The sequence below is a fragment of the Suncus etruscus genome, assembly GCF_024139225.1.
Source record: "Suncus etruscus isolate mSunEtr1 chromosome X unlocalized genomic scaffold, mSunEtr1.pri.cur SUPER_X_unloc_1, whole genome shotgun sequence".
Lineage (NCBI taxonomy): Eukaryota > Metazoa > Chordata > Mammalia > Eulipotyphla > Soricidae > Suncus > Suncus etruscus.
The window spans coordinates 717558-736772 of record NW_026060304.1 but is presented as its reverse complement, the minus strand read 5'-3'; the positions used below and the strand labels follow the sequence as shown (position 1 = coordinate 736772).

Below are 19215 nucleotides of genomic sequence, written 5' to 3'. Positions count from 1 at the left end.
TTACTGTAAGAATGAGAGAATTGTTTTATCGAGTTTCTCTATATATTTTTTAGTTTAGGGGACACATCCAGTCAGGAATTACTTCTGGCTATGCACATAGAAATCGCTCCTGGCTTGTGGGACCCTATGGGATCCTGGGACATCAAACTCTTTCTGTCCTAGGCTATCACACGCAAGGCAGACACGTTACCGCTTGTGCCACACTGTTCAGTTTCCTCATCTCTACATTTCCTTCTGTGTTTTTGAAACTAGAACCAATGCCGAAATTCGATACACCGTCCTTCTGCATGCAAGGCAAGCTCCCTACCTCTCTGGCTCCTACTCTAGTTTATTATGATTTATATCAAATTGGTACAATAGCATTAATAACATAATGTTGATATTCTAACAGGTTTTCGACGCAACCTCTAGTGAAACTCCTAATTCTACTCCTTTCCCTTTTCTACTTCGTAATATCAATTATTATTCCACCTTCAATACATGTCATTGTGTAATACTATATATTCCATTTTGTTTTTTTTTTTTTTTTTGGTTTTTGGGCCACACCCGGCAGTGCTCAGGGGTTACTCCTGGCTGTCTGCTCAGAAATAGCTCCTGGCAGGCACGGGGGACCATATGGGACACCGGGATTCGAACCAACCACCTTTTGGTCCTTGGTCGGCTGCTTGCAAGGCAAACACCGCTGTGCTATCTCTCCGGGCCCTATATTCCATTTTTTATTTCTCTATATTACACTTGATGAAATCATAAATATGTGACCTCTGTGGTACATTTACTGAACATGACACTTGTAAATTCAGTTAGGTTGCAAGAAAGTACAAGGTATTTTTCTTCTCTCCATGTAATCAATATTGGGTCGTACAAATATGCTAAACTTTTTCGTTCATGAACATTTGGGTAGCACACATCCTGACATTGCAAAAAGCATTAACATAGGTTCTCATTATTTTTAATTTCTTAAATAAGTTTTAACTTTTTTGACGCAAATGAAATTTCATTCTCCACATTCTATAACCACAGAGCACACTGTTTTAGTTTGCACCTCTACTACACAAGGACCTTAAAATCCACGCCCCATACTTCTGGTTACTCAATTTATAGGACCAAGTCGATCAATTCTACATATATCCTTGGTATGCTGATTTCTGTGATCTCTGTGTATTGTTCACTTAACATTACTTAGGCAGTGTCCAAGAACTAAATGCCATGCTCTATCATTCCTTACTTGATACATGTCCAGATAGTTTTGATTCTGAAATAGGTAGCATTACTGTTACGAGGGAGTGTTATGTATCAATATATGTACCTTTGCTTCTGCCTTTTTGAAACTAGAAACAATTGGCTTTCATACCATTGAAGCATTTTCTTTATTAATTCTGTACACTCTTCAAGAAGTCTGAACAGGGATTTATTAATATGTGTGCTTTTTATTCATCTTGGTTTTAGGGCCACAACTGGTGACAGTCAAGGGTTATTTCTGACTATGCACTGAGAAATATTTCCTGCTTTGGTTTCTATATGGAATGCTGGGGATCTAACCAAGGTCCATCCTAAATCAGCGATGTGAAAGGAAAATATCCTGTGGCTCTGGTTTTAACATGCATGCTTTTTAAATCTCTCTTCCCTGCCACACACCCCACTTGTTAACAGCCCTGTTCTCTTGTTAGCTTAAATGGTGGTTTCCAAGAATCCTATGTACAACTAAAGTTTGAGAGATGTGTTGCACAAAAGATGTATATGATGTGTGATTAACTATATGAAATATGGTATCAACTCAAGGGGAAGCTTCATGCCCCAAATGTAGGGCATTGGACCACAGGGCCAAACAAACGTTGATGCAGGCAGTAACGGACACATACTTAAGGGCGTAACACAAGAGGAGGAACCCCCACATATAATACACCTTCTAAGTTAAAGGTAAGTCATTGAGAATGCCTGAGTTATTGCAAAGCAAAACACAAATATACAAAAGGTTTTATTTACAAGAAGATATATTTCACTCAAATATATCCTCTTAAACCTAAGAATTCTGCTTAAGCCTAGGAATCAATTTATTAAGACTGTAACATGCTGATCAGAAATATGTAATCAGGAACAGATACTTTGTTTACAATTGTTGATAGTATGAGCATATCCCCTGCATTCAGGGGGAAGGAAATATTATGGATGAGAAATATACAGAGATAAAGTTTATTAGTGAATAAGGCAAAATATAAAGGAAGATATTGGAACGTTCCTAAGTCGATTTCTCATACATGTCATGATGTTGTGTTGGCTGATTAGTTCTTTCTAGATGCAGAAATGTGACTGTTCATTAAAATTTTTTGCTTCTAACAGGGATTCTCCAGTGTGACCTCTGGAGTTTTATGAGACTTGACCTCAGTCTGAAGCATCTCCGAAACTCTCTACAATCATGAGGTATCCCTCCAATATATCTTCTCCAGTGTGATGAGACCGAACGTCTCACTCCCCAGAACCATCTGGTTTCTCCTCTGTGTGAAGATACCTGACCTATCTGTAAAGTCTCGCCCAAACTCTCCACAAACATGGGGCTTCTCTCTTCTGTGTCCTCTGGTGTTGAATGAGACCTGACATATCTCTGAAACCTCGCCCAACTCAGGAGAAACATGGGGCTTCTCTCCTGTGTGTATCATTTGGTGTGAGATAAGATGTGACCTGCGATTAAAGCCTCGCCCACATTTCCCAGAAACATGGGACTTCTCTCCTGTCTGTGTGCTCTGGTGTTTGATTAGAACTCACATATCTCTGAAGCCTTGCCAACACTCCCCACACACATGGAGCTTTTCTCCTGAATCATTTTGTGTATGATGAGATGTGACCTAAAACTGAAGCCTTACCCACATTTCATACAAACATAGGACTTTTCCCCTGAATGTGTATTCTGGTGTTTGATGAGAATTGATCTATCTCTGAAGTCTCGCCCACACTCCCCACAAGCATGGTGCTATCTCCTGTGTGTATCCTTTGGTGTATGATGAGACTTGACCTACGACTGAAGCCTCACTGACATTCCCTAAAAACATGGGGCTACTCTCCTGTGTGTATCCTTTGGTGTGTGATGAGACTTGACCTATGACTGAAGCATCGCCCACATTCCCCACAAACATGGGGCTTCTCTCCTGTGTGTATCCTTTGGTGTATGATGAGACTTGACCTATGACTGAAGTCTCGCCCACACTCCCCACAAACATAGGGCTTCTCTCTTGTGTGTATCCTTCGGTGTACGATGAGACTTGACCTACGACTGAAGCCTCGCCCACATTCCCCACAAACATGGGGCTTCTCTCCTGTGTGTATCCTTTGGTGTGTGATGAGACTTGACCTATGACTGAAGCCTCGCCCACACTCCCCACAAGCATGGGGCTTCTCTCCTGTGTGTATCCTTTGGTGTATGATGAGACTTGACCTACCACTGAAGCCTCGCCCACATTCCCTACAAACATGGGGCTTCTCCCCTGTTTGTGTCCTACGGTGTTTGATAAGACTTGAGTTATCTCTGAAGCTTCGCCCACACTCCCCACTAACATGGGGCTTCTCTCCTCTATGTGTCCTATGGTGTCTAATGAGATTTGACCTCTGACAAAAGCCATGCCCACATTCCCTACAAATATGGGGCTTCTCTCCTGTGTGTATCCTTTGGTGTGTGATGAGACTTGACCTCTGAGTATATCCTCGCCCACATTCCCTACAAACATGGGGCTTCTCTTTTGTATGTGTCGTCTGGTGTGTGATGAGATCTGAGCTATCTCTGAAGCCTCGCCCACATTCCCCACAATCATGGGGCTTCTCTATGTGTATCCTTTGGTGTGTTATGAGACTTGACCTATGCCTGAAGCCTCGCCCACATTCCCTACAAACATGGAGTTTCTCTCCTGTATGTGTCCTCTGGTGTCTGATGAGATTTGACCTCTGACTAAAGCCACGCCCACATTCCCTACAAATATGGGCCTTCTCTCCTGTGTGTATTCTTTGGTGTCTGATGAGATTTGACCTCTGACTAAAGCCACGCCCACATTCCCTACAAACATGGGGCTTCTCTCCTGTGTGTATCCTTTGGTGTTTGATGAGACTTGACCTACCACTGAAGCCTTGCCCACATTCCCTACAAACATGGGCCTTCTCCCCTGTGTGTGTCCTATGGTGTTTGATAAGACTTGAGCGATCTCTGAAGCTTCGCCCACACTCAGCACAAACATGGGGCTTCTCTTCTGTGTGTGTCCTCTGGTGTGTGATGAGATCTGAGCTATCTCTGAAGCCTCGCCCACACTCCCCACAAACATGGGGCCTCTCTCCTATGTGTATCCTTTGGTGTGTAATGAGACTTGACCTATGAGTGAAGCATCGCCCACATTCCCTACAAACATGGGGCTTCTCTCCTGTGTGTATCCTTTGGTGTATGATGAGACTTGACCTATGACTGAAGTCTCGCCCACACTCCCCACAAATATAGGGCTTCTCTCTTGTGTGTATCCTTCGGTGTACGATGAGACTTGACCTACGACTGAAGCCTCGCCCACACTCCCCGCATACATGGGGCTTCTCTCCTGTGTGTATCCTTCGGTGTGTGATGAGACTTGACCTATGACTGAAGCCTCGCCCACACTCCCCACAAGCATGGGGCTTCTCTCCTGTGTGTATCCTTTGGTGTATGATGAGACTTGACCTACCACTGAAGCCTCGCCCACATTCCCTACAAACATGGGGCTTCTCCCCTGTTTGTGTCCTACGGTGTTTGATAAGACTTGAGTTATCTCTGAAGCTTCGCCCACACTCCCCACTAACATGGGGCTTCTCTCCTCTATGTGTCCTATGGTGTCTAATGAGATTTGACCTCTGACAAAAGCCATGCCCACATTCCCTACAAATATGGGGCTTCTCTCCTGTGTGTATCCTTTGGTGTGTGATGAGACTTGACCTCTGAGTATATCCTCGCCCACATTCCCTACAAACATGGGGCTTCTCTTTTGTATGTGTCGTCTGGTGTGTGATGAGATCTGAGCTATCTCTGAAGCCTCGCCCACATTCCCCACAAACATGGGGCCTCTCTCCTGTGTGTATCCTTTGGTGTGTGATGAGACTTGACCTATGCCTGAAGCCTTGCCCACATTCCCCACAAACATGGGGCCTCTCTCCTGTGTGTATCCTTTGGTGTGTGATGAGACTTGACCTATGACTGAAGCCTCGCCCACATTCCCTACAAACATGGGGCTTCTCTCCTGTATGTGTCCTCTGGTGTCTGATGAGATTTGACCTCTGACTAAAGCCATGCCCACATTCCCTACAAATATGGGCCTTCTCTCCTGTGTGTATTCTTTGGTGTCTGATGACACTTGAACTATGACTGAAGCCTTGCCCACATTCCCTACAAACATGGGACTTCTCTCCACTGTGTGTCTTCTGGTGCATGATAAGTTTTGACCTTTGACTAAAGCCTTGCCCACACTCCGTCAAATCATGAGGCTTGTCTTCTGTGTGTATCTTCTGGTGTATCACAATTGATACAAGAGTGAAATGTTTTCCAGGCCTCACATTCTTATCTCTTAAAAATCTTATTATTCCTAATCCTTGACCTACTTTACCTGTGTCCTCTGGGTTTAATGTATGCCAGGTGCTAGTTTTTTCCGCATTTGAAATCTCATGTTTATTAGAGCTCCCTATTTGACTGTAACATAATCTAGATAAGGCTGTTGAAATTTTTTTATCTAAAGGTATGGAGCTTTCTTTGTGCTTTTGACTGTCAAGTATGCCATTTCTAGTTTTGTCATTGTAAGTATTAGAATGTTTTTGCCATTGGTTCAGATTCCGAGGATAAGAGTTCTCTGATGAAGCTTGCTCTCTTGGCAATGCTCCTGGGACTATCCAAGAGGGATGAATTGGGTTCATGTGATTAAGGAAGTTCTGATTGGAGAAAGTCCGTGACCAGAAGGGATATGGGTAGATTTCTGGCTTTGATTCTGCTGAAAGAAGAATTTGGTCAAAGTAGAATTGAGAAGGCTTTCTGGACCATAGCTCTATCTCCTGCTAAATTCTGTTCTAATGGCTTTCCTTATTTTATGGATAAAGCAAGATAAGACTTCATATTTTTAAATATTCTAAATACTTTTTATGGAATTAGAAGGTATATGCAGAGTTGCCCACAACTTATTCCTTGCTCTCGGATGTGGGATCACTCCCTGTTCCCTGTATGCTAGTAACTAACAGTATGTTTTTCGTTGTATTCCCACCACCATCTTCCCTAACATTATGTTTTATCTTACCATTTATATTTATTCTAACTTGTAAAGTTAATAAAATCCATATTCAAAATATTTTATCAGTTTTTGGGCTCAGCATTAAGGGCAGTGAATGGGAACAGGACAGGTCCTGCACCAATGATCTGGGAGCACAATGCCCAAAATGCAGGGCCCGCATTTCACAAGGGTCACAATGTTCCACTCCCAATTCATGACTTGATCCCAAGATCAGCATCGCACACTCACCTGCAAACATGTCTCTTGGCAGCCTCTCCAGGATTCCATCCTCCAACCAGGAGATCAGCAAAGGTTTCACCTTGCAATGCCCTGCCCAGAAGAGTATTTTCTGGGGTTAGATAATGGGAAACGGACGGAAGCCTGTGCATGAGTCTGAGATTCTATTGAAAGCTGAGAAACCATAGAACAGATGAAGAATGTGCTCTCAATATGCATATTTGTTATTGCACAGATGAGAGCAGATTAAAATGAAATCAAGAGTCTAATGTAGGGGGCCAGATAGATAGCATGGAGGTAAGGCGTTTCCCATTCATACAGAAGGTCAGTGGTTTGAATCCTGGCATCCCTTATGGTGCCCTGAGCCTGCCAGGAGCAATTTCTGAGTGTAGAGCCAGGAGTAATCCCTGAGCGCTACTAGGTGTAATCCAAAATCCAAAAAAAAGTTTAATTGAGCAGGCTGTATTATACCGCAGGAGAATGAGTGAGCACTTGGTTCAATTGCATTTTAACTGTGTTTCTCAGGTAGTGAGCCATGAATGAAATGCCAGGAGTCAAAGGTAGTGCCGCCAAAACCGATATTTCTTAAACAGAAGAAGCTGGAGTTTTCTGGTACTGAGCACCAACTGTCCCACAACCAATTTCATGAGGTCCCTGTCTGAATAGAGAGAGGGACCCTTCAATCCCTCCCACAAACTCTTCATTCCCCAAACATTCGATTGCTGCTGCTTTTGTGTGAGGATATTTCAATTTAGATCATGTATTTCCAGGCATATTGAACATAGCATGTCTTTCTCCTGAAATATGTAATAGCTTAAAACCCAGTTGAGCAAATGAAGGAATTACTTTGAATTATTATTTATCATAATCAGACAACCAAATGTATTTAGGGAAAAAAGCAGGTATACCTCTAGACACATTTTATACAATCAGTTCAATAGATCAATTTCTTAAACATCCTGAAACTCCAGCATTCTAATTCATTAAAAGAAAAGTGAGAAAACTAAGGAAGACTCCTGAAGCTAGGAATATGGAGAGAAATCCTGGCAAATTTCCAAGTCCACCAATATGCCTGGACCTTACAGATGAGGATCTAAAATAAACAATGTTTTAGCAATGAAATATAGAAGATACTAGCCAGCAAACTAAGAAATCTAAAGCTGGAAAGAAAAAATAAAAAAATACCTAACGCTGGACAATTCAACCAACACAAAGAACTCTTGGAAAATGAGACTCCATACAAATGAAACTGAAGGACTGAAAAACATGTCAGCAAACCACTATGGCTAGAATTACAAGGTAGAAAATCACATTGACAAACTTGAAGACAAATTACAAACCAGAGCTGATTAAAGAAGTCAAAAAAAAGGAGAGCTGGGGGCGGAGCGGTGGCACAAGCGATAGGGTGTTTGCCTTACAAGTGCCTATCCTAAAAGGAACTGTGGTTGTATCCCCCAGTGTCCCACGTGGTCAAACATAGCTGGAGAGATTTCTGAGTGTAGAAACAGGAGTAATCCCAGAGTGATGCCAGGTATAACAAAAAAAGGAAGAAAAAAAAAAAAAGATAGGGCCAGGGAGAAATTGGTAAGAAAGTGATAAAGAAATTTCCCTTGCAAGTGCTGACCCAGGACCCACAGTGGTTCAAATCCCATATGGTCCCCTGTACCTGCCAGAAGTGATTACTTAGCAGAGAGCAGGAATAACTCCTGAGTGCTGCTGGGTGTGGTACAAAATCCAAACAGAGAGAGAGAGACACAGAGAGAAAAAGCAGTGAAACAAAATGAAGGGTACTTAATGAACAAGAGAAGAGAAAAAAATCTCCAATTTATAGGAATACCAGATGAGAGGAAAACGGGAAAAGAGAAGAACAAGGTGTAATAGCAGATAACTTTCCTACTCTCTAAAAAGAGACTTCTATACAAATTAAGTGGGAAAAAGAGAGCTAAACAAAATAGAGCCCCAACAGAACACAAACAATACATATATAGATCCAAACAACAAAAATAAACAGTGACCTTTAAAGCAGTTAAGAAGAAACACTTTATGTAGAAAGAAAGGACACAGAAACCAATCATCTCCCATTTCAAACAATGCAAGCAAGAAAAGGAAGATTGACCTAATTTCTACTAAATAAGATTAATTTCAGGGGCCAGAGCAGTGGCACTAGAGGTAACGCTTGTGCCTTGCAAGCACTAGCCTAGGACGGACCATGGTTTGATCCCCTGGCGTCCATCTGATCCTCAAAAGCCAGGAGAAATTTGTTTTCTTTCTTTTTTTTTTTTTTGCTAATTAATCATTTTGTTACTTTATTTGTTTCTGAACATTCAATCGTTTCAGGTAGAAATTAGCATCTAATCTGGAATGTTTCTAGAGAAGTGACAATTTTAAACATAAAATGAATAAAGGAATTTGAAGAAATATTGCTAGAAATAATAACATTTATATATTCAAATTTTTAAAAAGAGGATCCAGAGAGATTACACGGCAGTAGGCATTTGCCTTGTGCATGACCAAACCAGGACAGATGGTGGTTTGATTCCTGGCAGTCCATATGGTCCCCTGAGCCTGCCAGCAGTGATTTCTGAGAAATGTTTATTTTTATTTTTACCACAGTGGTTTAAAAATCTCTCTCAGTAATATTTTAGGTAGTGACATTCATTGAATCAGGGTATTCCCACCAACAATGCTGTCCTCCCTCTACCTCAGCATGCATCCCATATCCCCCTCCTTTGCCCCCCGGGGCTGCTAGTTTGGGTGGTTTCCTCTGTGTCTAGATTGTTGTAGATTCGTATCGACTCTGTTGTCATTGGCTTTGCTATTTCAGTCTGATCATTTTTTATTTCTACTTGATGTTCATATGACTGTTTGCTCTTGGTACCCTCCATTATTTCCCCTCCAATATGTGAGTTAGAATAAGGTGGTTCAAGTATGGTTCTGTTAGAAAAAGGTAGAAAGAAGGGGGAGCCAAAAATCAAACAAGCAAAAAGTGGGAGGAGTCCTCTAGAGGGTATAAATATCAATTTAAGAGAAAAAAGGGGAAAAGGAAAAAACATAACAAGAAAACAAAATAGAAAAAAAAAAAAAAAAAAAAAACCAACCCAAAAAGCACCATAGAAATAAAGACAACAACCAAACAAAAACTATGGTCCCTGGATAAAAACCAGACAAAGCTCAAAACAAACGAAAAAAAAAAAATCAACAGCAATAAAAAAAAAATTAATTTGCGACTTTTTTGTATAGGTACAGTAAGTATTGGGAAGATGAGAAAGGGATTTCCTTTTTTGCTGTCTGTTGATATAATATTTAATACCTGAATATAAAGACAATGATCGGAGAGAGGGATGATCTCCCCCATGGCCAGAGAGATAGCATGGACTAAAGCGTTTGCCTTTCATGCAGAAGGATTGTAGTTTGAATCCCGGCATCCCATAGGGTCCCCTGTGCCTGCCAGGGGCAATTTCTGAGCCAGGAGCCAGGAGTAATACCTGAGCACTGCATAGAGTCAAGAGTAATACCTAAATACTGCAGGGTGTGACCCAAAAAACAAAAAAAAAACAAAGAAAAGGGAGTTCCCCTGGCCTAAGAGATACAGGGTTTATCTACCCTTGAAATATACTGCCATAGAGATATCCACAGGCTCCATACATGCTCTTATTCTTTCCCCTAGGTTTTTGTGATATCTGGGAATTTCTGCTCAGATATGGATATAAAATCAAACCTATGTAACCAGAGATCTTGGTATTTGCACAGGTCATAGGATGGAGCCTAGCAAGGAGTCTTTCTTTATGGTTCTAGAAGTTGTTTCATCACTGTTGTTTTAATCAGTCTTTTGTAGTTGGTGGTCTTGGTTTTTGTACCAATCCTAGGGCAAAGCCTAGGACAGAGTCTTTCATTATGTCTAAAGAAGTTATGATCAGTTGTAATGGTCTCAGTTAAGTTTTGGAATTAGAGATCTTCCTTGTTGTACAGGTCGTAAGCCAAGCTAAAGCCTAGACAAGGGTTTTTTTTTTTTTTATTTGGTCCCAGGATAGGTTCTGGACAGGAGCGAATTTTTTCTTTATTTAAATATCTTGATTACATAAATGATTGTGATTACGTTTCAGTCATGTAAAGAAAACCCCCTTCACCAGTGAAACATTCCTACCACCAATGTCCCGAATGGGAGCTCCATCCCACCCCACCCCACCTGTACTCCAGATAGTCATTCCAGTGTCCTCATTCATTCACATGATTATGGCAGTTCTCTGTGTAGATATTTCTACAGCTGCACCCACGACTCTTTGTGGTGAGCTTCATTGTCTCAGGATGTTGCAAATATGACTTTTATTTTTCTTAAAACCCATAGATGAGTGAGACTATTCTGCATCTCTCTCGCTCCTTCTAACTTATTTCACTCAGCATGATAGATTCCATGTACATCCATGTGTAGGAAAATTTCATGACATCATCTCTCGTGACGGCTGCATAATATTCCATTGTGTATATGTACCACAGTTCTTTAGCCATTCATCTGTTGAAGGGCATCTTGGATGTTTCCAGAGCCTGGCTACTGTGAATAGAGCTGCAATAAATATAGGTGTGAGGGAGGTGGGACTGGATGGAATTCCCACCAGCAGTGGTTAAGTGTTCCTCTCTCTCCACAACCCCGGCAGCACTGATTGTTCTCATTCTTTCTGATGTATGCCAGTTTCTGTGGTGTGAGATGATATCTCATCATTGTTTTGATTTGCATCTCCCTGATGATTAGTGATGAGGAGCATTTTTTCATGTACCTTTTGGCCATTTGTATTTCTTTTTTATCAAAGTGTCTGTTCATTTCTTCTCCCCATTTTTTGATGGGATTAGATGTTTTTTCTTGTAAAGTTCTGTCAGTGCCCTGTATATTTTAGATATTAGCCCCTTATCTGATGGGTTTTGGGTTAATAGTTTCTCCCAGTTGGTGGGTAACTCTTGTATCCTGGGCACTATTTCTTTTGAGGTGCAGAGGCTTCTCAGTTTAATGTATTCCCATCTGTTGATCTCTCCTTCCACTTGTTTGGAAAGTACAGTTTCCTCCTTGAAGATGCCTTTAGTCTCAATGTCATGGACTGTTTTACCAACGTAAAGTGGAAAAAAAATAAAAGCCTTTCCTCTAACTTCGGGTACAAGACAAGGTTGTCCACTCTCAACATAGTACTGGAAAGTTCTTGCTATAGCGATCAGGCAAGAAAAAGATATCAAGGGAATCCAGAATGAAAAGGAAGAAGTCACGCTCTCGCTGTTTGCAGATGACATGATACTCTACTTAGAAAACCCCAAAGACTCTACCAAAAAGCTTCTAGAAACAATGGACTCATATAGCAAGTTGGCAGGCTACAAAATCAACACACAGAAATCAATGGCCTTTTATACACCAAATGATAGGGAAGAGAAGGAAGTCAAGAAGGCAATCCCATTCACATTAGTGCCACACAAACTCAAATATCTTGGAGTCAACTTGACCAAAGACGTGAAGGACCTATACAAAGAAAACTATAAAGCCCTGCTCCAAGAAATAAGAGAGGACACACGGAAAGGGAAACACATACCCTGCTCATGGATTGGCAGGATTAACATCACTAAAATGGCAATACTCCAATACTCCCCAAAGCATCATACAGATTTAATGCGATCCTTCTGAAGACACCCGTGACATTCTTCAAAGAAGTGGATCAAACATTTATGAAGTTCATCTGGAACAATAAACACCCTTGAATAGCTAAAGAACTCCTAGGGAAAAGGAAAATGGGAGGTATTACTTTCCCCAACTTTAAACTGTACTACAAGGCAATAGTTATCAAAACAGCATGATATTGGAATAAAGACAGACCCTCAGATCAGTGGAATAGGCTTGAGTTCTCAGAGATCATTCCCCAGACATACAAGGACCTAATTTTTCACAAAGCAGCAAGTAATCCTAAGTAGAGCAGGGAAAACCTCTTCAACAAGTGGTGATGGCAGAACTGGTTAGCCACTTGCAAAAAAGCGAACATACACCCCCAGTTAACATTATGTACGAAGGTAAAATCCAAATGGATTAAAGACCTTGATATAAGACCTGATACATTATAGAATAACACGTCAGTGAAACAGTCCATGACATTGAGACTAAAGGCATCTTCAAGGAGGAAACTGCACTTTCCAAACAAGTGGAAGCAGAGATTAACAGATGGGAATACATTAAAAATGAGTAGTTTCTGCACCTCAAAAGAAATATTGCCCAGGATACAAGAGTAACTCAATGAGTGGGAGAAACTATTCACCAAACACCCATCAAATAAGGGGCTAATATCCAATATATACAGGGCACATGAACAGACATATTAATCCAAACAAACAAAAAACAAAGAGCTAAAATCAAAGCAGTAACGAAGTAAGGAAGAAGCACCTTAAGTACAAAGAAAGGACATATGAATCAAAACAGATCTCCCATTTGAAACAATTCAGGGAAGAAAAGGAGGAATGACATCAATTCTACTGCATAAGAGAAAATTTCAACCTGGCGATCACTATCAAGTGAACCTATTATTTCCATGGGAGGGTGGGTCAAAAACATTCTTAAACAAGAAATACCCCTCAGAATATAGTGCTAAACAAACCAATTCTCTTTTTGTTTTAATTTTATGGAACACTTCACAAATTTGCATGTCATCCTTGTGTAGGGGCCATTTTAATCTTCTCTTCAAATTTTATTATGTGTGTGCTGAAGGGAGCACATAACAAACTCATTCTAAATGAACTACTCAAGGAGCAAATACAAAAACGAATTCCCCAATTGTAAAAACAGTCCTACAAATAAAATGGCAAATAGCCTTTTCTGTCAAAAGTTTCCTTCAATGTCAACGAACTAAAGTCTCCCAACAAAAGGCAGAGTAGCGGGTTGAATCAGGAAATAAAATCCTGTCACCTGATGCCTGCAGAAAATACAATTCAAAGTTCAGGATAGACACAGGCTCAAAGGAAAAGGATGGAATACAATGACACAAACTACTGGAAAACAAAAGAGGCTGAGACAGTCATATTTACAGCAGACCAAATTGCATGCAATCTCAAGAAAGTATTTAAAGACAAAGATGAGCACTAATGATTGATCCTAGGAGCAACAGACCAAGAAGTACTAACCCCGATCAACTTTTATGCATCAAACATAGAGCCAGCAATATATAAGGCCTTTGCTCATAAACCTAGAGAAACAGGAATGGAAATGTAATATAATGGGAGATTTCTGCATTCCATTATTGCCAATATACAGGTCCATTAGGTGAGCCACTAACAAAGATATAAGAGCCCTACATGAGACACTAGACAATCTAGGACTAATAAATCTACTCAGGGCCTTTCATCCTCAAAAAGTGGAATACACATTCTTCTTAAGTGCACATGAAACCTTCCCTAGAATAGATCACATTTTAGGACACAAGTGTGACTTACATAAACTCACAAATATAAAAATTATACAAACACCCTATCAGACTATAAATAGAAAATCAAACACCTGGATACTAAACAATATGCTGCTCAACAACAGATGGATCTAACAGGAAATAGATATTCCTTGAAACAAATGATAATAAAGAAAAAAATTGCCAAAATCTATGAGACAGAGCAAAAGCAGTAATTAGGGTATAATTCATAGTAATAGAGGCCTACAAGAAGAAAGAAAAAAGCCAAAATCTAGAACATAATGGGACACCTTATGTACCATATTTTGTGAAAATAAAACATCCTCTGAAAATAAGACCTAATGGGTTTCCTGCAGGGTAAAATATAAGAAATCCCCCCAAAATAAGACCCCTAGATTCTGTCTTGGAATGATAATTTACCATAAACTGGTTGTTAGGGCCAACCTGCCTGGCCTCTTGCAACCAGTGACGTAATGGAGAGTCATGGTGCTGTACCATATATAGTTAATAAATTTCCTTTATTTTCATTTAACAGTATATGTATACCATATTCCACATTGAAAGTAAGAGATCTCGAGGCCGGAGAGATAGCATAGAGGTTAGCCATCTGCGTTTCAAGCAGAAGGTCATTGGTTCGAATCCCAGCATCCCATATGGTCCCCTAAGCCCACCAGAAGCAATTTATGAGCATAGAGCCAGGAGTAACCCCTGAGCACTGCTGGGTGTGACTTCCAAAAAACAAACAAAAAAGAAAAGAAGACATGTGATGAAAATAAGACCTAGCACATCTTTGGGAGCAAAATTTAATATAATACACTATCTTATTTTTGGAGAAAGTGGTTCTCTGAAGACCAAGAGCAAAGAAAACATGAGCTGAAAAAATTAAAAAAAAAAAAAAAAACAGAGCGGGGATGGTGCCATAGCACAGCGGTAGGAAATTTGCCTCACGTGCCACAAATCTGAAAGCACTTTGTTCAATCCCCAGCACTCCATATAATCCCCTGAGCCTGCAGGAGCAATTTCTGAGAGTAATTCAGGGAGGAACCCTTGAATGCCACCAAGTGTGATCAAAAAACCAAAGGAAATAAATAAAAAAAAAACAGAAACAGAGCAGAAATCAACAATATAGAAAACAAATGATAAGTTGATACTTTTTTTAAACAAACAATAAATAAAATAGACAAACTGCTGGCAGACTCACGAGAAAGAAAGGGAAAATATTCAAATAAATTAAATTAGAAATGAAAGAGCAGAGATTACTACAGAAACCCAAGAAATCCAAGACATCACAAGAGCTTATATTTTCCTACCTCTTCCCTTCAGAGCTTATTTCGAACAATGGTGTTCAGTTAAGGTAGATAATCAAAAGGAAATAGACAGATTTCTAGAAAAATGTCACATCTCCATACTGAATTACAAGGAAGTAGAGGCCTAATTAGGTCTATCACAAGAAAATCGAAACAGTAATTACAAAACTTTATATATGAAATTTATCAAACAGAGAAGACTTACCAATTACCATTGATCCTAAAAAGATGGGAATCCTCCAAATACTTTTTAAAAGAGTATCACGCTCATTCCCAAAGTGTACAGAGATAATACCAAGAAAAATCTTTAGTCCAATCTCAGCAGATCGAATCCAACAATACAACAAAAAGATTAAACATGGTGGGGCCAGAGCAGTGGCACAAGCAATAGGGCATTAGCCTTACATATGCCTAACCTAAGAGAAATGTCGGCTTGATCCCCTAGCATCCCACATAATCCACCAAGCCAGGAGTGATATCTTCTTGTTTGTTTGTTCGTTCGTTTTTTGTTTTTGGGCCACACCCGTTGACACTAAGGGTTTACTCATGGGTATGTGCTCAGAAATCGATCCTGGCTTGGGGGGGACCATGTGGGATGCTGGGGGATTGAACCATGGTCTGTCCTTGGCTACCTTGAGCAAGGCCTTACCTCTAACACAACCGCTCCCACCCCGTGATTTCTGAGGGCAGAGCCAGGAGTAACCAGAGTGTCACCAGGTGTGGTAAAAAAAAAATACAAAAAAATTTTACTTGGTGTCCAAGAGTGTTTTATCTGAAGGATGCATGGATGGTTCAGTATATAATCAATCCACATCATATTCTACATAATTAAAAGAATAAAAGTATCAAAGCAGAAAAGGCATTTGATAAAATATTCACATGCACTGAAGAAAAAACCCTCAGCAAAACAGTTGTGTAAAGAATCTTCATCAAGAGAATGTTTTCTATAAAATTCTCTCAGCCAGCATTATACTTAATGGCAAAACACTAAAATCTTTTTCACGAAGGTCAAGCAGTAGGAAAAGTATGTTCAGTCTGCAGTGTCATTAACATAATGCCATAATAGACTCACGCTCCAGTGTTAATTCACTCAGTAAGTTTTGCGATTTATTTTCAACTAAACCTAGATTACTATTGCCATATAGCATAATGCCCATGTTCTCAGTTTGCTTTCAGGATAGGAACCTAGATGCTCAAGACCCATTATGATTTAAAAATGAACAATCCAACCCAAAAACACTTTCATCAGCAACGTTTATCCTCACCAATCATAATTTTACTTGAAACTGAAAAATTTTTCATCTGACCGGTCAGCTTGATATTATTTAAGCACTCTGACCTGTTGCATCTGGATCAGTTTTTCAAGTGCAACTGATGGATCAATCTTCACCGTCTATATATGTGTGACTGTGTGTGTGAGGGCTACCTCTATGTCTAGGGCCCACCTGTATTGTACATGCCTATATTGTAAACAGTCCTTCCACTGTTACAAATAGAACCCTTCCCTGACCCCGCTAAACACTTTACAAATCCTTCTGGATCCTTTCCTTCTCCCACTCTGATCTGTTATTTCTCCCTATTTAATTGTTTTTACCCTCAGCTCCTAATGCTGAGGAAATTGAACATACCCCCTCTTCAACTTGCATTAACCCAGCTCCCAAAAGCAAAGGACAGTAGAAGATGAAGCTGTCACAGCTGATTTGCTCTTGACAGCCCACTTTCTCCCCCTCCCTTTTCTGCGGACTGCAACTCACTACTTGATTCTGCTTTTGAGACACCTATAGATAGAGGACATTACACTGTTCTTTACAACTGGGAGCCGTTATTCAAACTCCACAAGGCCCAGTCACACTCTGAAGCTGTGGTCTGAATATTGTTCCCTGCCTAGAGTATTTCAATAGACTTAAAAGGAATATGTATATTTCCTTGTGTATTTCTTAGATATAATATCCTTAATAGGTATAACTTGCATTCTGTGTTTCCTTATGTGGATGTAGTTGTGCCCATCCTTTTTTGGATTTGTTTAGTAGGAAATTTTAACAGGTAAGTTTCAAGTCAAACTGTCCCTGGATAGGAAGAGGATGCAAAGGATTGGGAAACATGCTGTGTATGCAGGGACATCAGGGACACTATATGGAGGGAAACCATCACTGCCCAATAGGAAGCACTGGGAACCTCAGGATCTGCTATTGTGTGGATCTTTGAAATCATGGAAAGAAATTAAGTGACTTTTTCTTTTCCTTTTTTTTTTTTTTTGGTTTTTGAGTTTTAACACTCTTGGGTTAAATTCTTGGGTATAACACCCAGCAGCGCTCAGAGGTTACTCCTGGTTCCACACTCAGAAATCGGCCCTGGCAGTCTAGGGGACCATATGGGATGCCGGGATTCGAACCACCCACCTTCTGCATGCAAGCAAGGCAAATGCCTACATCCATGCTATCTCTCTGGCCCCATTAATTGGCTTTCCAATGCTGTCGTCTCATGAACATGTAAAACTAAAGAAGGGCAAGCCAAGAGTCATCACTGATACCCAAGATGATCTCCAAAACCTGACAAGTCTGGTTAGAGTCCAGAACAGTTCTGAGCACTCCAGGTCAGGCTAAGATCTCACGATTCATGTGCTTTTGGCCAAAACCACAGTAATCAGGGACAAATATTGGCTCTGTGCCTGTGGAGGACATCTGGAAGACTTAGGAGTACATAGACAGAGCCAGGGATGAAACCCAGTTTGGCACAGGTAGGCAAACCCTGACAAAATGTATGATTTCTCTGGTCACTGAGACATTTAAGAATAGAAAGTTGGACTCATCTGAAAATAAAGTCAGGAGTTGGAAGACTGAACAACAGGGAGGGATCTTGACATTTGGCTATGCAGAATCACTTCCCTTATGGAAAGCAGATCCCAGCCTAATCCTGGCAGCTCCCTGTAACCCCAGGATGTAGCCCACAGCAGACCCCAGGGCAGCTCTCACCTACTGCCCGCAGGTGCTCATATGTCTCCAGCATCACGTCTCTGTAGAGCTCCCGCTGAGAGGCATCCAGGCACAGCCATTCCTCTGGGGAGAAGTTCACAGCCACCGCAGGGAAGGAGACCATGTCCTAAGCACATACACAAGGGTTTAGGGCCAAGGCTCATTCAAGGGACTGAGGAGAGAACAGGAATTCGCAGTGCCCTAGAGTGACTCAGGGATTTTACCTTATGTCCTCACGAGAACCAACCCTCCTAGATCCTCTTTCAATGGGCACCCAGAATGGAGGGTCACCAGACATTATGGTAGAAAGCCTGATCTGCCAACATGATATGCAGATTGTATTCTAGAATGTACATGCAAGTGTGGCTTTGCAAACATCATACATGGCCCATCTCTGTACTCGGTTCACTGAACACTCTTGGGTTAAATCCCTGGCTACAAAGGAAGAGGGGCTGAAACAGTAACTCAAATTGTGGCTCAAAATACAAAATACACACTAATCCCTACTGACTCCAGAGACCATCTGCCTGAGATACAAGCAGCAATAAGGTAAATTGAGGGTCTAGTGAATGAATCAAACATATGCTTTGGGTTATCAACACTCACAGTTCACTCCAAGCAGATATCCCAGTATATGTAAAAACACCTGAATCTCAGCAACTATGGCTTCCAAAACGATCCTTTGTCCCTGTTCCCCACTTAGAACCACAAACCACAAGACTGCAGACAAGGAGCCTTTAGAAATGCAACTTGGTTTACTGAGGAGAATTGTGGCTGCGTGAAGGAACCTGACTCTGCTGAGTGAAGGACAAAAGAGCTGAGCTGCATGTCCTGAGCCTGAGCAATAGTGCCAGGGAGGGCACAGAGGGGGACAACCTGGAGTCAATGTCAGACACAGGCCAGTGCCTCCTGAAATCCCCTGGCTGAACCCTCTGTATAGACTCAAGGAAAGGCCTTCAGCACAGCCAAATGGCTCAAAATTTTATAGAAAACAAAACAAGCAGATACATGGAAAGTACCAAGCAAC

General features: G+C 40.9%; 1 protein-coding gene and 1 pseudogene across 2 annotated transcripts in view; one reads left to right on the top strand and one right to left on the bottom strand.

The window, feature by feature from the left end:
- The window catches only part of LOC126000509 (histone-lysine N-methyltransferase PRDM9-like), a 770602-nt gene that overhangs the window by 172891 nt on the left and 578496 nt on the right, over positions 1 to 19215 (top strand). The window lies entirely within an intron of this gene.
- LOC126000541 (uncharacterized) lies at positions 13124 to 13224 on the bottom strand (annotated as a pseudogene).